This window comes from Balaenoptera physalus (assembly GCF_965194825.1).
Source record: "Balaenoptera physalus genome assembly, chromosome: 4".
Lineage (NCBI taxonomy): Eukaryota > Metazoa > Chordata > Mammalia > Artiodactyla > Balaenopteridae > Balaenoptera > Balaenoptera physalus.
Window position 1 is genome coordinate 56,826,872 of NC_138891.1, and position 20,108 is coordinate 56,846,979.

The 20,108-nt window shown below is 36.0% G+C and overlaps 1 protein-coding gene and 1 long non-coding RNA gene across 6 annotated transcripts in view; one reads left to right on the plus strand and one right to left on the minus strand.

The window, feature by feature from the left end:
* Window positions 1-20,108, minus strand: part of TBL1XR1 (TBL1X/Y related 1) — a 179,187-nt gene that overhangs the window by 131,329 nt on the left and 27,750 nt on the right. The window lies entirely within an intron of this gene.
* On the plus strand, window positions 788-7,352 carry LOC309659403. Its single transcript, XR_014262785.1, has 2 exons — window positions 788-2,512; window positions 2,837-7,352. It is a non-coding gene; the product is annotated as an uncharacterized lncRNA (long non-coding RNA).

Consider the following 20,108-nt stretch of genomic DNA (forward strand, 5'->3'; position numbering starts at 1 on the left):
GAATGCTAAGAAAGCGTCCAGAAACTAGAATCACTCTAACATTCATCTTCTCATCAAAAATACAGGATGCTAGAAGATAACAGAGCGCTATCCTCCAAATTCTAAGGGAAAGATATTTTGAAACCAGATTCCTATAGACCTTTACCAACATGTGTGTTACAAATAAATGGGTTACCAGGTAACCTGCACAGCCAGAGGCCTCTGCTGCAAACAATTTCACTCACCACACAAATATTATCATCTTCTATATACATATTATGGTATGAAAAAAGTTGGAAAGCACTGCTCTCACAAGTCAGATTCTCCATCAAGAGTCAAAATAAAGACATTTTCAGACATTCAAGAACTTAAATTATACTTATGAAAAAAATCAAAAGATACAGCACCAAAGTAAAAAAGGAATCCAATAAAACACAACATGAGATGGAAGAAACAGTGGCAGCTGAGTATGATCTAGAAATGACAAATGAATAAGAAAATAAAAGAGGATGCGCTGGGGCTTCCCTGGTGGCGCAGTGGTTGAGAGTCTGCCTGCCAATGCAGGGGACACGGGTTCGATCCCTGGTCTGGGAAGATCCCACGTGCCGCAGAGCAGCTAGGCCAGAGAGCCACAACTACTGAGCCTGCGTGTCTGGAGCCTGTGCTCCACAACGAGAGACCGCGACAGTGAGAGGCCCGCGCACCGCAATGAAGAGTGGCCCCCACTTGCCACAACTAGAGAAAGCCCTTGCACAGAAACGAAGACCCAACACAGACATAAATAAATAAATAAATAAAATTAAAAAAAAAAAAAGAGGATGCGCTTATCACTGACAGTGGGAGATTCTCCTTTAACAGCAAACGTTTAATAAGACAGTATTGTATCTTCCTCCTCATAAATATTACATAGTAAAAAACAGTTAAACAATTAGTAATTCTCTTTCGATTTCTAAAATCATAGGAAAAAAGGAGGCACAGAACTAAGTAGTTTCAAACTGCAATCTTTACTCTAAAAATATTAGGTTATCCAGTCAACAGAACAGTATGCATTATCATCCCAACTGCTACTAAACTGTATGTAAATGAGTCATAGTAAATATTTTTCTGTTATATATACATGTAGATGGTACATATATCAATGTATATATTTATATATATATATATAAAAGTCCTTAACTGTGCACAAAAACACATTTGAAAGAATACACACCAAACTCTTCAGCTGTCTCTAGTGAATGGAATGAGGTCAAACAGAGAACTTTTACCTGTCACTTTATAATATACATCTGTTCTGTTTAGTTGGTTCACTCATTTTCATACGTATGCATGACATATCAAAGATAAACTTGTTTTAAAAAGCAGGGTCTTAAAGAGATATATGCACACCCATGTTCATAGCAGCATTATTCACAACAGCCAAAAGACGGAAGCAATCAAAGTGTGTGCTGACGAATGAATGGGTAATCAAAATGTGTTCTCCATACATACAATGGAGTATTATTCAGCCTTAAAGAAGAAGAAAACTCTGACACATGCTACAACATGGATGAACCTTGAAGACATTATGCTAAGTGTAAGAAGCCAGTCACAAAAAGACAAATATCATATAGTGCCACTTAGGAGAGGTACCTAGTGTAATCAAACACATAGAAACAGAAAGTAGAAGGGTGGCTGCCAGAGGCTGGAGAGAAGGGGAAATAGGGAGCTGTTGTTTAATGGGTATAAAAATGAAAAGCGTGCTGGAGATTAGTTAAGTACCTTCAAGTGCAATCAAACTATTACGTTATGTGTATTTTACCACAATTAAAAAATAAATAAGGTTCAAAAGCAAATGATAAAAACCCAAAATTAAAACAAATAAAAGATAAATTATAAATTGTGGCATCTGGGGAGATATGGTCAATCCTCATTATTCACTGATTTCATATTTGTGAGACCTGCCTACTTGCTAGAAGTTATATACAACCCCCAAATTAATACTTGTGACACTTCTGCAATCTTCAGACATGTATAGAAGAGCAAAAAATTTGAGTTGCCTATAGTGCACGTGCCCAGCACTCTACCTTATTGTTTCAGCTCTCATTCTGTGAACAAATGTCCTCTGTGTGGTCCATTTAGTGCCACACTTTTGTATTTTGGTGCTTTTTGTTGGTGATTTTCCTATTTAAAATATCCCCAGCATAGTGCTGAAAAGCTGTCCAGTGTTCCTAAGCACAAGGCGGCCTGATGTGCCTTATGGAGAAAACATGTGGTGGACGGGCTTCATTCATGCAGGAGCTATAGTGCTGTTGGCCATGAGTGAATGTTAATGAATCAACAATATATATTCAATAAGGTGTCTTTTAAACAGAAACACACAAAACAAAGTTATTATTGATCCACTGACAAAACTGTTGTGACCAGAGGCTCACAGGAACCTAACTCTGTATTTCCCTTAGGAAGCAACAGTTCAATATTTGCTAATTCAGTGTTCACAGCAACTTTATAAACTTAACTACTGTGAATAATGAGAACTGATTGTATTTATCTACAAGTTTTATTTTTTTTTTTATTTTTTTTTTTTTTAATTAATTTATTTATTTATTTTTGGCTGTGTTGGGTCTTCGTTTCTGTGCGAGGGCTTTCTCTAGTTGTGGCAAGCGGGGGCCACTCTTCATCGCGATGCGCGGGCCTCTCACTATCGCGGCCTCTCTCGCTGTGGAGCACAGGCTCCAGACGCGCAGGCTCAGTAGTTGTGGCTCACGGGCCTAGTCGCTCCGCGGCATGTGGGATCTTCCCAGACCAGGGCACGAACCCATGTCCCCTGCATTAGCAGGCAGATTCTCAACCACTGCGCCACCAGGGAAGCCCCTACAAGTTTTATTTTTTAAAGGAGCAATATTATAAGCCAAAAAATTAAGTTACGTCAATCACTCCAACTTAAACTTAATGTGATTTTTAAAAATATTTTAATGGTTAATGAAGTTTTTTTATAATACATGAAGTATGGTGGGGGGGTAATTTATTTCTAATTAAAAATAAGTATCAGCTCGGGACTTCCCTGGTGGTCCAGTGGGTAAGACTCTGCGCTCCCAATGCAGGGAGTCTGGGTTCAATCCCTGGTCGGGGAACTAGATCCCGCATGCACATGCATGCCAAAACTAAAAGCTCGCATGCAGCAACGAAGATCCCGTGTGCCGCAACTAAGGCCCGGCACAGCCAAAATAAATAAATAAATATTTAAAAATATATATATATCAGCTAACCTTTATTGAATGCTTACATAGCATGCAGTTAATTAAGCACTTTACTACTCACGGATAACCTTGCACATGGTAAAAATTCAATAAAATATTGCCTAATATTATTTATAGCATTAAATTCCTACAATCACTCTGTGAGGTAGGTATATGAGCAAACCTTCAAGGTAATGGGAATCTGAGAATGTTATCTAATCTGGTTGGGTCTGAATGCAGTGTACACACAACTATATAAGACTGTCTCTGATAGTTCATTCAGGCTATGACAAAATTATCAACTGCGTTCGTCTGTCATGAAGAAGGCTTTGGGGACTAAGTGGAAGCAGTAGTACAAAACTGTGAAGGGAATGAGGTAGACATACAAGGAAAACAAAGTAGGACTATTGCTTCTAAAAGCGTTGGAGAGTTCAAAAAAAAGAAAGTGACATATTCACAGTGTAAATTCTTGACTCAAAGCACTGACAAAAAACAAAGCAGTTACTAAGTATGACATAAAAGAATTCTTCTCCAAACTCTAGAGCAGCAATCAGCAAACGTTTTCAATAAAGGGTCAAAGAGTCATTTTTTTAAGGTCGTGGAAGGTCTCTGTCACAACTACCAAACTGCTGTTGTGAAGTGAGAGCAGCCAGAAACTATACATAAATTAATGTGGCTGTGTTCCAATAAATCCTTATATAGGAAATTTTGAATTTCATATAATTTTCACTTGTCATGAAATAGTATCACTCTTTTGATTTTTTTCCCAATTACTTTAAAATGTGAAAAACATTTTTAGCTGTGGGTCATACAAAAACAAGTGTAGGCCACATTTGACCTGCAGACCATAGTTTGCCAACCCCTGATCCTAGATCTTGCAAGACCAAAATGCATAGTCTGATTTTGTTAACTGCCTAATTATAACATCAAGCAACGTTAAAGAAACAGGAACGTAGTGGTTATAAACTGATTTATCTGCAAGAATCTTGGAAAGTCCCTAAGATCATGATATTAGGAAATCCCACCATAATCCTATATCATTTGTACCAGAGGTACAGAAACTACAAGCTACAGTCCAAATTTGACCCACAATGCTTTTGTAAGTAAAGTCTTCTGGGAACACAGACACATCCATTTACTTATGTATTATCTATGGCTGCTTTAGCACTACAATAGCTGTGTTAGGTAGTTTTTTCACAGACTGTCCAGCATACAAAGCATAAGATACTTAATATGTGGCCCCCTACAGAAAAGGTTTGCTGATCCCTAATCTATACAAACAACTCTAGACACAGCATACAGCTAGGCTTGACCAAGGGAGCATAAGCCACAGCCACTCAAAGTTCCCAGACCCAGAGCCTCTCGAATAAGGGTAAGGTAAAGTACCCCTCAAAAAAGGCTCTATGACTGCATCACGAGCACTGTGATTTTTCTCTTGGCTTTCCACAAAAGATCAACAGCCACTTATCAGAGTAGCCATACACTTGGGAAAGAGAAATACCCCAACCTTTACGGGACTATAAAATCTAACTCTTAAACTAATCCCGAGTACCCAGATAGCACCATCATGACATACGTGCCAGAATGAAGGATTACAGTAGCCAAATAATATATGAGGCTTTGGCCCAAGTCCATTTATCAGAGAGTGGATCAATCCTCCCATCTTATGCTTATTTCTCCAGGTATTGAACATACAGCTGAAAAGGGTAGTCTCAGCTGACTACCAACTGACAAAAGCCCACACTTATGCCAGGACAGGTGGCGTAGTGGGGTAGTATCATATCAGGAAAAGTCAGAGAGAGACCCCTGGAGCTCTCCCACCAATCAAAAACTGCGTTCCTGGGGGAATTATCCAAGAATCAAATGCAACAAGGGTTGGAATCCCTAGCAGATATTCACTTAGTACAACTGTTTGGCTAATGCAGAACACACAAATGTTCTTAGAGAAGAACAGTATTGTAAACTTAATGACTACAAGCAAAGTTGATAATCCAAATTTGATCTCTTTAGTGCAGTACCTGGTATAAAGCTACAGTTCTGGCAAATGGTGTCTCTGTCTCTACAATTTGCTTTCACTTCGCTTGGACAGCAGTACATATTCACTATATTGCCTCAGGTTAAGTCAAGTTTCTACTTTCATATGACCTTAGTTATCTAATGACACCATTCAGCATCACACTGGTCCACTGCACTGATAAACTGAAGCCAACAGGACCTTGTGAGGAAGAAATAGCAATACTCTATATGCCTTAAAAAGACAGGTATGCCAGATGGCAGAAAATAAGTCCCAAGAAAATACGGTGTCCTGCCACCACTATGAAGTTCTAGGAGCCAGGGGAGAGTGGCAACTCTGGGTATTCCCTCAAAATAAAAAGCAAAAAGCAAAAATAAAAAGCAAAAAGCAAATAAAAAGCAACTCTGGGTATTCCCTCAAAATAAAAAGCAAATAAAAAGCAAGCCTTGTACCTCCTATAACAAAGAAAGAAGCAGAAAGCTTGCTGGGCCCGCTTTGGATATTGAAAACAACATATACCAATTTGTGTGTGCTGCTCTATTTACTGAATGACCTGAAATCCAGCAGTTTTAAGTTTATCCCAGAGGAAGAGAAAATGTCCTAGCCAATCCAGGTTGCAGTTCAAGTAGCTCTGTCACTTGACCATAATGACCCTCTGACTGCAATGGTGTTCCAAGGGTCAATGTATCAATGCCATAAGGAACTATTGGCAAATCCCTCTAGGAAAATCTCAGCAAAGACCCCTAAGAGTTCTTAAGGCAAAGTCATACTTTCTTTATCAAACTAAGACTCCTTCGAAAATAATTCTTGTACCTTTTGTACTGGTAGAGAATGAACACATGGCCACAGGTAACTATAAAACCTGAGTTGCCCATCGGGAACTGTCATCATCTGATCTACCAAGTCAAAGCTGATGTGACAGAAACACTCCATCATCAAGCGGTTATGATACATGCAGAGCAGGATTCAGGCTGGTTGTGAAGCACGAGCAGATAGCTCACACTTTCGGTGTGCCCATTCCTGATGCACTGCAATTTCCTCCTCACACAAGGCCTGTCACGACATGGAGGATCCTCTAAGACTAGCTAGCTGAGAAAGAAGATATATGACCCTGGCTTACATGACTCTGCACGACATGCTGGTATCACCCAGAAACTGATTCTTTCTATCCTACTGCTCCATCTGGAGTAACTGTTAAGGAAAGTTGAAAGAGAAATCCTCCCACTGGGCAGTACATCTCATGATCCACACTGTCAATAAAGGGAAACAGAGTGAGGTTCATATCCATTCTTAAAAGGGGAGCAATCATGTTGCTAGTAGTGGATTGCATTCACTACTATCACTACCAAGCTCAGGTCCTCAAAAGACACAGGTATGGACAATGATTTAAGGAAGAGATACACAGATGGACCTCTTAGAATTAACAAAGTGTGAAAATATTTCTGTCCCATGCAAAGGCTCACCAGAAGTCCCAGCTGTGGCGGAGACTTCCACAAACATGTGGAATCATGAGGCAAGATAATCCATTCCTTGGAAGTCAGTCAACAACTGTCACCAGCAACTTCAATGCCTAATCAATAGCCTCACAAAAAACAGCCACCGTCATAAAAGAGGCTCAAGAAATTGTACCAACTTGCACTTCACAAAAAGGTTGACTTAGCTACCCTGCCAATGTACCATCTTTCACTAGGTTATGATGTAGTAACAAACAATCCTAAAACCCTTAATAGTTTACAACAGTGGTTCTTAAGTATTTGGGGCTGATAACCTCTTTATACTCTTAAAAATCGAGGCTATCTATCATACAGAGTGAAATAACTCAGAAAGAGAAAAGCAAATATCGTATAATAACATATATGTGGAATGTAGAAAAATGGTATAGGTGATCTTATATGCAAAGCAGAAATGGAGACACAGACATAGAGAACAAATGTATGGATACCAAGGGGGAAAGGGGTAGGGTGGGAGGAATTGGGAGACTGCGATTGACACATATACATTATTGATACTAGGTATAAAATAGACAACTGATGGGAACATACTGTATAGCACAGGGACTGTATGTGTATGCCTGATTCATTTTGTTGTACAGTGGAGACTAACAACATTGTAAAGCAACCATACTCCAATAAAAATTAATTTTAGGGCTTCCCTGGTGGCGCAGTGGTTGAGAATCTGCCTGCCAATGCAGGGGACACGGGTTCGAGCCCTGGTCTGGGAAGATCCCACATGCCGCGGAGCAACTAGTCCCGTGAGCCACAATTACTGAGCCTGCGCGTCTGGAGCCTGTGCTCCGCAACAAGAGAAGCCGCAATAGTGAGAGGCCCACGCACCGTGATGAAGAGTGGCCCCCACCTGCCGCAACTAGAGAAAGCCCTCACACAGAAACAAAGACCCAACACAGCCATAAATAAATAAATAAATAATTTTTAAAAAAAATTTAATTTTAAAAAAACGAGGCTCTCGAACTTGTTTACATGAGCTTTAACAATATTTACTACATTAGAAGTTAAACAATCTTTAAAATGTGTATTTATTAATTAATTTAAAAATAATAAACCAACTACACGTTAACAAAAATAAAATTTTTATTTTAAAATAAACTGCATTTTCAAAAAAAACGAAACAAAGTTTTAAGAAGTGTTGTATTTTTAAAAATCTCTTTAAGGTCTGCCTTAACAGAAGACATTAGATTACCATATCTGCCTCTGCATCCAGTCAGCTGCAATATGTTGTTTTGGTTGAAATACATGAAAAAAAAATACAAACTCACAGATGTGTAGTTGGAAAAGGGAGGAATATTTGATGGCTTTTTTAAATATCTATGAATATTATTCTTTGATTCTATATCAAAACTCACCAAGTAATAGTGTCTTAAAGGTTCACTGAAGAAACTAACACAACATTATAAATCAACGATATGTCAATTAAAAAAAAATGTTTTTAAAAGGTTCATTGAAATATAGAATCTTATCAATTAACTTTCGTACTGTTGCATTAAAATCCATCAGTCTGGCAACATGAACCAATCTTTTGTCCATGTATAATTTTGCAACATCACTCATCAGTCAATCATAAATACTGGTCCACTGAGTTTGGTATAGCTCCCAAATGTTGGCATTTCATTATACAACATCGAATTTTTTAAAAAAAATTGCATTCACTACTATCACTACCAAGCTCAGCAGAAAAAGCCTAAGTACTGGGAAGCTGTCAAGCACACACTGCCTGATAATTTTCTACAATTTTAATTTACACTTGAAACCTCAGATTTTATCACTGGCAACAAATACTGCCAGTTGCTTTCCTTGAAGTAAAGGCTCACTTCAACTGACAAAATGTCTGTCAAATGCTCATGTCAAAATAACCCTAGTGAATCACCGTTTCAAGTGAAAATTATATTCCATAAAGAGGCTAGTTCAGCTCATAACTCAAATAATCACACAAGTGCTTTTCCATGTGACAACCACATTTCAGCATGCAGAAGTGCTTCATCAACACTTCCTGCTTCATGTAAAAAGACCTGTAAAAAGATGCGTACTCAAGATCAAGATTCTTTAAAATTAGTAAGTTTCACTGCTTCATCAAGTACATTCTCAGGTATAATATTTTTTGTTTACTATAAATACATGGTGACAAAGAGCACAGTTTGAAGCAACTGCACTGATTTTTCCTAAGGCACCAGCAGTTTTCCCCACCATAGCTTATGAACCATAGTGCAACTGTCAACACAATGAAAAAGGAACTCAGTATTATTATTAAAATAGTTTTAACCCTTAAAGGGTCTTGGGCTCAACAGATAGCACTTTGAGCACTACTGTTTTACTAGAACAAAAATATATTTCTCATTTTTGTTATGTTGACTTTGGGTTGGTTACAGGTATCTTCTTCATTCTGGAATCCTGGCAAAAGAAAAAGCCTTTATCTGGCACCTGTTTTTCTTGTGGCAGAGGAAAATGAGCAAAATAAATTCATGCAATGGCTTCCAAAGCTTCTTCTTAGACATGACCTATATCACTTCTCATCTTCCACTGACTTTGGTCAAGTCCCATGGCCAAGCTTGATGTCAATGGAAAGAAGGAAGTACTCCTCCCATGGGTAGGGACCCTGCAGAGAGAAGTCCAGTAAAGAAGGCAAGCAAGTTGTTTAGAATAATACAATCTACCGTGAGCAGCAACTGAGTCCCTCTCACCTCCACACCAAACAGTACCATATTTCACTGTGGACAAAGAGCCACCTGGTAGCAAGCTGATAACACTCAGGATCTTTCCATCATGAAAGAACTTATCTCTGTGAAATAGACACTTGGCTTTTGTAAACAACCTTATGCTGACTAGCCTGGAAACAAGTCCATTATTTATAACCTTCTTATTTTGAAGGGAGAATCCGTTTTAGGTTCTAGAAAACCAATTCACATACCAGCTTAGAACACAAACCTTTCATAAATCATAGTTTTTAGGTGAGAGCTTATTATAGTTGTTTGATGTCTAAGTACAAAAAGGAGGTATATATACTAATAGGGACAGTTACGTATCTACTACTGTGGGCATCCATCAAATTCATCACTACTAAAAATTTCAACAGACTTTAATTTGTGGGTATTTCTACAGATTTTATGATCTACTGCTTAATATATTAATGTAATTTCTAATTTGCTCATATAATCTCTAATGTAGAAAATAGAAGTTAAAATTTCCAGCCTCCTTTACAGCTAAGGACATAGCACATTATTCTGTATTACATAAACCTCCAAGAGACTTTGATTTGGAAGTAAGCAACGAGTAGAACTTCCATTTTTGCTCAAGCCCAAGGCAACAGATACATGTGACTTTTGATGGTGGTGGCAGCCATTTCCCAGTGGTTACAATATAGAGTTCCTGTCACTGAAAAAGCACCATAGCCAACAGTAGTACCATCTGCAATCAAGTTAAGTACCTTGCATTTAGTGGTCAGCAACAGTAGCTTTCTCAAACCTAGTTCTGCAGTATGGTTTTGGGAAATGTTCCCAGAGGCTTGGAATAAAGTCCATATCTCTAGCACTCCCCAATATTCTTTAATAATTCCTTATTCTGTGAGCTACCCAATATTCTTTAATAATTCCCTGTTCTGCTTACAATAGCCAGGGTGAGTTGTGTTTATTATAAAGAACTATGATTTACAATACTTGTATTATTCCTATTTTACACATAAGAAAAATGAAAGATTAGATTGTTATCTGGTTTCTCAGATTTGAAAGCTTAGACTTTGCTCTTTTTATATTATACAAATTCTACAATTAATTACTTAAATAGTACAGGACAGTGACTGAAACAAACTTATCATCACTCTTCTAAAGCAGGAGTTGGCAAGCTACGGCTAATGGGCCAAATCCAACCTGCTTTTGTGCAATCCACAAGCTAAGAATAGTTTTTACATTTTTAAATGGGGGTGGGGGAGAATATTAAAAATTACATGAACTTCAAATTTCAGTGTCTATCATTCATAAAATTTTATTGGAACACAGGCCATGCCCATTCATTTACATATTGTCTATGGCTGCCTTCCCACTACAACAAGCAGACGTGAGTAGCTACCTAAAATATTTACTCCCTGGCTCTTTGCAGAAACAGTATGCCGACCTCTGCTCTAAAATTCTTCTAAAATAACTGAGGAAATGCCAATGTAACTAATGTTAAAGTAGATATATGTGTATTTCTATCATCCTTGATTACCTACTTTGAGAATATAAGACATGGAACACTGCAAAATTTAACTCATAGTTAAAGCTGAACCACGAAGTCCAATTTTTTTTCTGTCACTTACCTGCTTCTACAGCAAGGGCAAACACATCAAATTAAAAGATAGTGTCAAAAAACGTTATTTCCAGGACAATACCAAGTCACCAAGAGCCAAATGTACCTGACTATTCATTTTCTGTAGAAACTGAGAAAGCCAGCAGTAAGGGAGATTTTTTTAAAAAAAATAACTGGCATTAAGGTTTTTATGGGGGGGAGGAGGGAGAACAGGATTCAAGATTACAGAAAAGGAGCAAGTAAGTGTAGTGTCCAAAGGGTTGACACTTTGCAGGGAATAAAAAGTCCTCAATTCCTTAAAACTAAGCAAAATGAGCCCAAACAGGACTCCATGACTGGAACATGCAGCTGCTAAGAAATGCTCATAACAGGGTGCCTTTTGTGTATGCCAAAATCCAGAGCCCAGAAGTCACCAGATCAGTACCCATCCCTGATTCTTTTTTCCTCTTTCAGCATCTACGAACTGAGTTACCTAGCAAAAAAAAAAAATCATTTGTCCCTTTGAAGTACTCAGATTCAAACACTTTTCCTGTCATGTAGTTTAATAACGTTTTAGGGAAAAAAAAATATTCCCCATCTGTTGGTAGTATTTCTAGCTCTATCTAACTATCTCCAGGCCCCAAAATGATGTTACTGTGTGGAATAAGTCATGTATAAGCCTTTACTCATATGCCATTCGGAAGGCAACTAACAGAAATCAGTTATCTAAGGATTCTGTGACATAATCCAAATAGGCTCAGAATAAAGTAGAGGGAATTACTTCTAAATGAGGAGAAACAGTCACAAAGTTTTATACTTTACCTTCATTTAAAAATTAGGACACAAATTGGAACAACTTTTGAGAATCTATGAGATTTGACCTCACCATATAAAATAAAATACAAATCTACCATTGATAAAAGGTTTGGAACGTGAGTTGGTTGTTCAGAACTATTCTCTCCAGTGAATAAGGTTATATATAATGTATTATACTTGTCTCTAAGATAGCTCAGGAAAATAATCACCCCCTCCAAAAAAAGGATCACAGAATCAGATATAATGCTGACTAAAGATGTTGTTCAACTCCTTTATTTTACAGATATCGCAGCTCTGGTGAAGAGAAAGTTGGGTCACTTGCCCAGTGTCACCGTGGTACATATAAAATCAAAATTGGTAAGAGAGCCAGATCTATGACTCATGAAAGCCATATGTTTTCAGATTTCACCATCTCTACACATCAAGTATTTTTTTAATGTATATACATCCCAATACAGCGTAACTTTATCAGTATGTATCAGAAGCAATATTTAAAAAACATTTGCATTAGATTGTATTAGTTGGTGTTGTTTCACATAGTAAAGTAGTAAATAGGTTGAGTGAGAAACCAGCTGCACTCCAGAACACCTGTGGTATACTCCCTGCCTCACCACCTATGGTGAAATCTCAGAATAATTTTTCACCACCCAAGAGTAAAGGGAGTTTTCCCACTATATGTAGTCCTAGATACTCTTTCATCCTAAATACCACTAAATACAATTTGTTTCAAGTTGATTCAGATGGATAACTGTGAGGGAATTTCAGAAATAAATTAAATACAATTATAGCAAATTAAAAATTTTGTTAGATTACTCAAATTGGCCTGGCTGCATTGCAAAACTTCTTCCAAAGATACTCCCAGCAGTCAGACTTTTAAATTGCTATACTCACTCTAGATTAGGCATCTTACTCTGGATTATGCATCTTACTTTTCACTCCCAGACCACTATCCTTCTCTCTCGGGTTTCTCCAGAGCCAAAGGATTGACTAATTTGAGCCCCACTCTACTCCGTATTTATTTCCCTCACCTACTCAGGCAAAGCTGGCCCCAAGTTCTACATATTTCTACTTTTTTTCTATGTAGATCTCTCTAGTCCCCATTCATAGAACCTCCTCAGAGTTTGATATCCCATTTACTTTGCTCCCTAAATGAACTAATACTGCTTCCATTCCCCCTGCTCTTTTTCCGTTTTCCACACAGCTCTCCTCAAAGTCTATTTAGCTCTTGCTCTTCACAATTCCTGCTCTCACCTTCCTATTCAGCTGATGCTACCCTGCGTGAAGACTGGTTTACAACCAATACATGTAACACTACTACCTGCTATGGACCCAGAGAAGGTAAACTGATCTGCCCAGTACCTCATATCTGAATAATGGCAAGGTCAAGATTTAATACAATAGAGAAATTCTTCACCAACCAAGCATACACCTTACCCAGAATTTTATCAAACACTGTTTCAAAAATAACTCAGGGGACTTCCCTGACAGTGCAGTGGTTAAGACTCGCGCTTCCAATGCAGGGGACATGGGTTCCATCCCTGGTCGGAGAACTAAGATCCTACATGATGTGTGGTGTGGCCACAAAAAAAAAAAAAAAAAAAAAAAAACCAGAGGGCCATAGAAGAATGAAGAGAACAATGTAAAAAAAAATTTTTTAATTTAACATTAATGCATAATACAAATAAGAACAGAAAAATAAATGGAAGTAGTAATGAAGCTATTGCACAAAAACACTTGTTAAATTCTTAAGCTTTCCCAAAGACGATATACAAATGACCAATAAGCACATGAAAAGATGCTCAACATCATTAGGTATTAGGCAATTCCAAGTCAAAACCACAGTGAGATACCACCACATGCCCATTAGGATAGCTATTACCAAATAAACAGAAAACAAATCTGTGCATCAAAGCACACAATCAACAGTTAAAAGGTAACCTAGAGAAAAAAATAATAATAAAATAGAGAAATTGTTCCTCAAAAAAAAAAAAAAAGGCAACCTAGGGAACAGAAGAAAACATCTGCAAGTTATATATCTGTTAAGAGATTAATATCTGTACTATATAAAAACTCCTACAGTTCAACAGTACAAAAAAAAAAAAAAAAAACTGATTTTAAAATAAGCAAAGGATTTGAATAGACATTACTCCAAACAAGATGTACAAAAGACCAAAGCATATGAAAAGATGTTCAACGTCACTGATCACTAGGGAACCGCAAATCAAAACAATGATATCATCTCACATCCATTAGTATGGTTATTATTAAAAAACCCCCACCCACAGAAAATATGTGTTGGAAAGGAGATGGAAAAATTGGAACCTTTGTGCACTGTTGGACAGTATGTAAAATGGTGCAGCTTCTATGGAAAACAGTATGGCAGTTCCTCAAAAAATTAAAATTGAATTACTATATGACCCTGTAATTCCACTTCTGGGTATATACCCAAAAAACCTGAAAGCAGGGTCTGGAAGAGATAGCTGCACATCCATGTTCCTAACAGCATAATTCACAATAGCCAAAAGGTGGAAGCAACCCAAGTGTCCATCGATGGATGAATGGATAAACAAACTGTGGTCTATACATACAATGGAGTAACAGTCAACCTTAGAAAGGAAGGAAATTCTGATACATACTATTAAACACATTAACCTTGAGGAACATTATGCTAAACGAAAGAAGCCAGTCTCAAAAAGACAAATACCATACGATGCCATTTATGAGGTATCTAGAGTAGTCAAGTTCATAAAAACAACAAGTGGATGCGAGGGACTGGAGGAGGAGGGGGATTAGTGAGTTGTTCAATGGGTACAGACTTTAAGTTTCACAGGATGAAAAGAGTTCTGGAGACTGCACAACCACATGAATGTACTTACCATGACCGAAAAGTATATATAAGATGGTTAAGACAGTAAATTTTTTGTTGTGCCTGGCCACAATTAAAAATAATGTTAAAAGTTAAAAAAGACAGAAAATAACAAGTGTTGGAAAGGATTTGGATGAATTAGAACACTTGTACGTTGAGAATGTAAAATGGTACAGCCATTGAGGAAACAATACAGAGTTCCTCAGAGTATTAAACATAGAATTACCACTTGATCCAGCAATTCTGGGTATCTACTCAAAAGGAATTGAAATCAGTGACTCAAGCTATTTGTATACCAATGTTCACAGAATTGTATACAATATTCACAATAACCAACAGAAGAAAGCAACCCAAGTGTTCGTCAACAAATGAGTGGATAAACAAATTACGGTATATACATACACAACAGAATATTATTCAGCCATAAAAAGAAATAAAATTCTTTTTTATTGATAGTCAAAGGTACAAGCTTCCAGTTATAAGATAAATTAAGTTCTGGGGATATAACATAGAACATGATGACTACAGTCAACAACACTATATTGCATATTTAAAAGCTGCTAAGAGGGTAAATCTTAAAAAGTTCTCATCACAAGGAAAAGAAAAGTAACATTGTGTGAGAAGACAAATGTTAACTACACTTATTGTAGTAATCATTTCACAATAGATACATATACCAAATCATTATGTTACATACCTTAAATTTATACAATGTTCTCTGTCAATTATATTTCAATAAAACTGCAGGAGAAGTTTTTTTTTTTAAAGAAGTGAAATTCTGATATATGCTGTAACGCTTAACATTATACTAAGTGAAATAAGCCAGACACAAAGGAAGAAATATTTTGTGATCGAATTTACATGAGATACCTAGAATAGGCAAATTCTTAGAGACAGAGAGTAGAATAAAGGTTACCAGGTGCTGGGAGAAGAGGGGAATGAGGAGGTATTGTTTAATGGGTACAGAGTTTCTGTTTGGGATAATGAAAAAGCTCTAGAAATGGATAATGATTATAATTCACAACACTGTGAATGTACTTCATGCCACTGAATTCAACACTTAAGATTGGTTAAAATGGTAAATTTTATATTCAGTGCATTTTACCACAGAAAATCCAGGTTTCTAGTAGCAAATGAAAAAGAATAAAAAGAACCTAAAACTGCTAAAAAATTCACAACTGTAATTTAAATTTTAAAAAAAGACTGTATATCAGTCCCTGTTACTGACACCACAAAGATATTTCTATCCTAAGTCCTCATGAAAAGGACATTGGTATATAGTGAAGAGCGTCTTCAATAATAAAACATTCTAGAGTAACAGGCCCTTAATATACATGAACAGTGTATCTCAAGGCCTTCATACAACTTGTGAATATAGCCACAGGCCTACAGTTCCCAAACAGGCCACTGAGGCACCCTAGAGTGCCAGAATGAATCCACAGGGGCAATATAAAAGTTTTTAAATTGGAGGAGAAAACAGTAATACCCAGCATCTATCGGAAGCCACAACTATCCAGTAAGATTTAAATTGAGTTTTTAAAAGAATTTAGGGGTTTTTTTTTTCATTAAAAAAAAAGAAAAGCTATAGTAATCTGTGTGACAATGGCAAGCAGTCAAACAAAGGTATAACTGAAGTTGCAGAAGTAAGGTGGGAAAGAAAAAAATCTTAAGTTTTTTTGAATTCTATTAAAGTATAAATCTAGAAATCTAAGAAGCTCATCAGAATCCAAGCAAAATTTAAAAACTACACAATAATAAACAGAAAATTAAACATATTATAATCAAACTGCTAAAAAATCAGTGCTAAAAAGAAAAATCATAAAAGCAGCCAGAAAAAAATAACAAATTAAATACATAGGAACAAAGAACTGTAGACTGCCCATCAGAAATCAGAAATAATGCAAGGAAGAAGATAATGGATGGACTTTTTTTTAGGTACTCAGCTACAACAGTGACAACACATAATTCTATATCCAGTGAAAATGCCCTTCAAAAATGAAGGATAAATAAAGACTTTATTAGACAAACAAAAGTTAACAGAATTCCTCACCAGCAGTCCTGACCGATAGAAACATTCGAGAAAGTTCTTAAGCAGAAAGAAAACAACACAGATAAAAACTGTGATCCACTCAAAAGAATGAAGAGTGACAGAACTGGTAAACATGCATGTTAATATAAAAAAGTTTCATTTTTAAAATTCCTCTAAAAGGTAATTAACTGTTTAAAGCAAAAATAATATATCCTCGAGTTTATAACACCTACAGGAAGAAAATATAGAGCAAAAATAGTACAAAAAAGGGAGAGAAACAGACTATCATAAGTAACATTATATGTAAAGTGCTACAATTTTACTTGAACATAGTCTGTGAAAGTATGCAAAAAGTAAACTGTAGGTAACAACTAAAAAAAAAAGTAAACAAAGATGTAGCTAAAAGCCAACATGGAAATAAAACAGAATGCTAAAAATGACTAAATCAACAAGGCAGCAAATTTTAAAAAAGAAGCAACGTATACCAAGGTAGTATACTTAAATTCAACCACATTAATAATTACATTAAATGTAAATGATCTAAATCCAATTCAAAAACAAATTGTCAGCCCAAATATTTTTTTTAAAGACCCAACTATATGCTGTTTAAAAAAAACCCACTTTATAAAAATATAGACAGATCAAAAGTAAAAGAATGGAAAACACACCATGCAAAAATTAACCACAAGGAAACTGTGGTGGTTACATTAAAATCAAACATCGTACTTTCATGACAAGGACTAAGACAAACATTTCATAATGAGAAAATGGTTAACCCATCAAAAAAGACATAAAAAACTTAAATGTGTACACCTAGCAACATAACTTGTAAATATATATATTTGTATATACATATATATATGCAAACTGATAGAACTTAAAGGAGAAATAGGTCACATTTAGAGTTGGAGGTTCACATTCCTCTCTGCAAATGTTTTAAACATAAGAATCATAAGAATATAGAATATCTGAACACCTTCACCAACCTAACTCAAACTGACATTTATAGGAAACGCCCCCTGACAAAAATAGAACACATTAAGTGCAAACAGAACATCACCAAGGTAGCCCACATGCAGAGTTATAAAACAGATATAAATCTAAAATATTTAAATCAGTTTTTCTGATCACAAAAGAGATGCATGTACAAAGTTCTCAAATATTTGAAAACAGAACACACACCTTACAAAGGGTCAAAAAAGAAATCACAAGGAAAATTAGAAGTTATTTTGAATTAAATGAAAATGAAAGGAGCTTATAATTTGTGGGATGCAGCTAAAACAGGACTTAAAGGGAAATTTGTAGCTCTAAATCGCTCTGTATTACTGGATACAAAAGAACTGAGCTTAGATGTCACTTACATAAGCTTAAGAAGCTAGAAAAAGAGCAAGTTAAATTTAGTAAATGGGAAAAAAAAGAAAGTCAAAATCAATGCAATAGGAAATAGACACACAATAGAGAAAAAGCAGTGAAAACAAAAGTTTATTTTTGAATAAATCAATGAAACTTATAGCCCTCTCTGACCTCATCAAGAAAGACATATTGCTAGTTATGAGAAGTAAAAAGGGTAATATAACCACAGATTCCACATTCATTAAGATAATAAAAATATTAAGATAATAAATTCTGCAATTAGAAGAAAAAAATTATTTTGAAAAACACTAATTACCAAAACTGGAAAAGAGACAGAAAATTTACACTGCCCCATGTCTATAAAAGAAATTTGATATGTTATTTTAAATCCTTCCCACAAAGAAAACAAGGCTCAGATGACTTTTCTGGTGAACTGTATCAAACATTTAGAGAAAATACCAAACCTACACAAACTCTTTGAAAAAAAAAGAGAAGGCAAACATTTCTCAACTTATTTTCTGGAATTAGCTTTACACCAATACCAGAACCAGACAAAGAGAGTAGCAAAGAAACAAAAACTGTAGGTCAATGTCCCTTGTGAACATAGATGAAAACATTCTTAACAAAATATCAAGAAATCAAATCAACAATATAAAAAAAGGATAGTACATCATGACTCTGGATTCAAGCAAGGATATCTTAACATTTGTAAGTGTTAAATAGTAAAGGAGAAAACACATATGAGCATCTCAGTAGATGCAGCAAAAACCTCTGACAAAATTCAACACCCATTCACAAATATTCTCGGCAAACTATGAATAGAAGAAAACATCCTCAAAATGATAAAGAGTATCTATGAAAGCCTGTAGCTAACATCATACCCAATGATGAAAGACAGAATGGTTTGACATTAAAATTAGGAACAAGGCAAGAAATGTCCTGTTATCACCAACTGTAACACTGTATGTACTGGAGGCCCTAGCCAGTTGAAATAAAGTAAGAAATGAAAGGCATACAAATCACAAAGAATGAATTATCTTTATTCACAGACAGTTATGATCAGGTACATAGAAAATCATAAGAAATCAACCCTCCCAAAAGGTGGTTTTTGACAAAGGATAGTCTTTTTCAACAAATGGTACTGAAAAAACTGGGTATTCACATGGTGGGGGGGGGGGGGGATGAGCTTACCTCATACCATACACAAAAATTAAAGTGATCTAATGTTTGATCACAGACCTACATGTAAAAGCTAAAAACTCTAAAACTTCTAAAAGACATCATAGGATAAATTTTCTTAGGACACAAAAAGCACAAATCATAAAACAAAAAAATTATAATCTAAACAACCAAAATTTAAAACTTTTGACTCTTAAAAAAAAGAACATGAAAGGAATGAAAAAGCAAGCCATATACCGGAAAAACCGGAAAAAGTATTCTATGTAATTCTGACAAAGGACTTATATCCAGAACATATAAAAAAACTTTAATACAGCCCAAATAAATAATGAGCAAAATATTTAAACAGTTCATAAAAGATATATGAATGTCATCAATGAAATGAAAACTAAAACACAAGGAGATACTACAAAACATCCACTAGAATGGCTAAGATTAAAAAGGCTAAAACTTCCAAGGTGGAGAAACTACTGGCAGGAATGTGAACTGGAACGACTACTTTAGATAACAATTTGGCAGTTCTTTATAAAATGAAACATACACTTACCACTTGACCTAGCAATCCTACTCCTAGGTGGAAAGAAGTGAAAACTTTATGTCCAAAGACCTGTCCACAAATATTCATTCACAGTAGCTTTACTTTTAATAGTTCAAAACTGGAAACAATATAAACGTTCATCAACAGGTGAATGGATAAAAAATTGTGGTTCATCCATAGAATGGAATGGTACTAAGAAATAAAAAGGAACTAATTACTGATAGAGACAACTAGCACTATGAATCTTTGTTTTCTTTCCTGGTCATGCCGCACGGCATGCGGGATCTTAGTTCCCTGACCAGGGATGGAACCCGTGCCCCCGGCAGTGGAAGCAGATTCTTAACCACT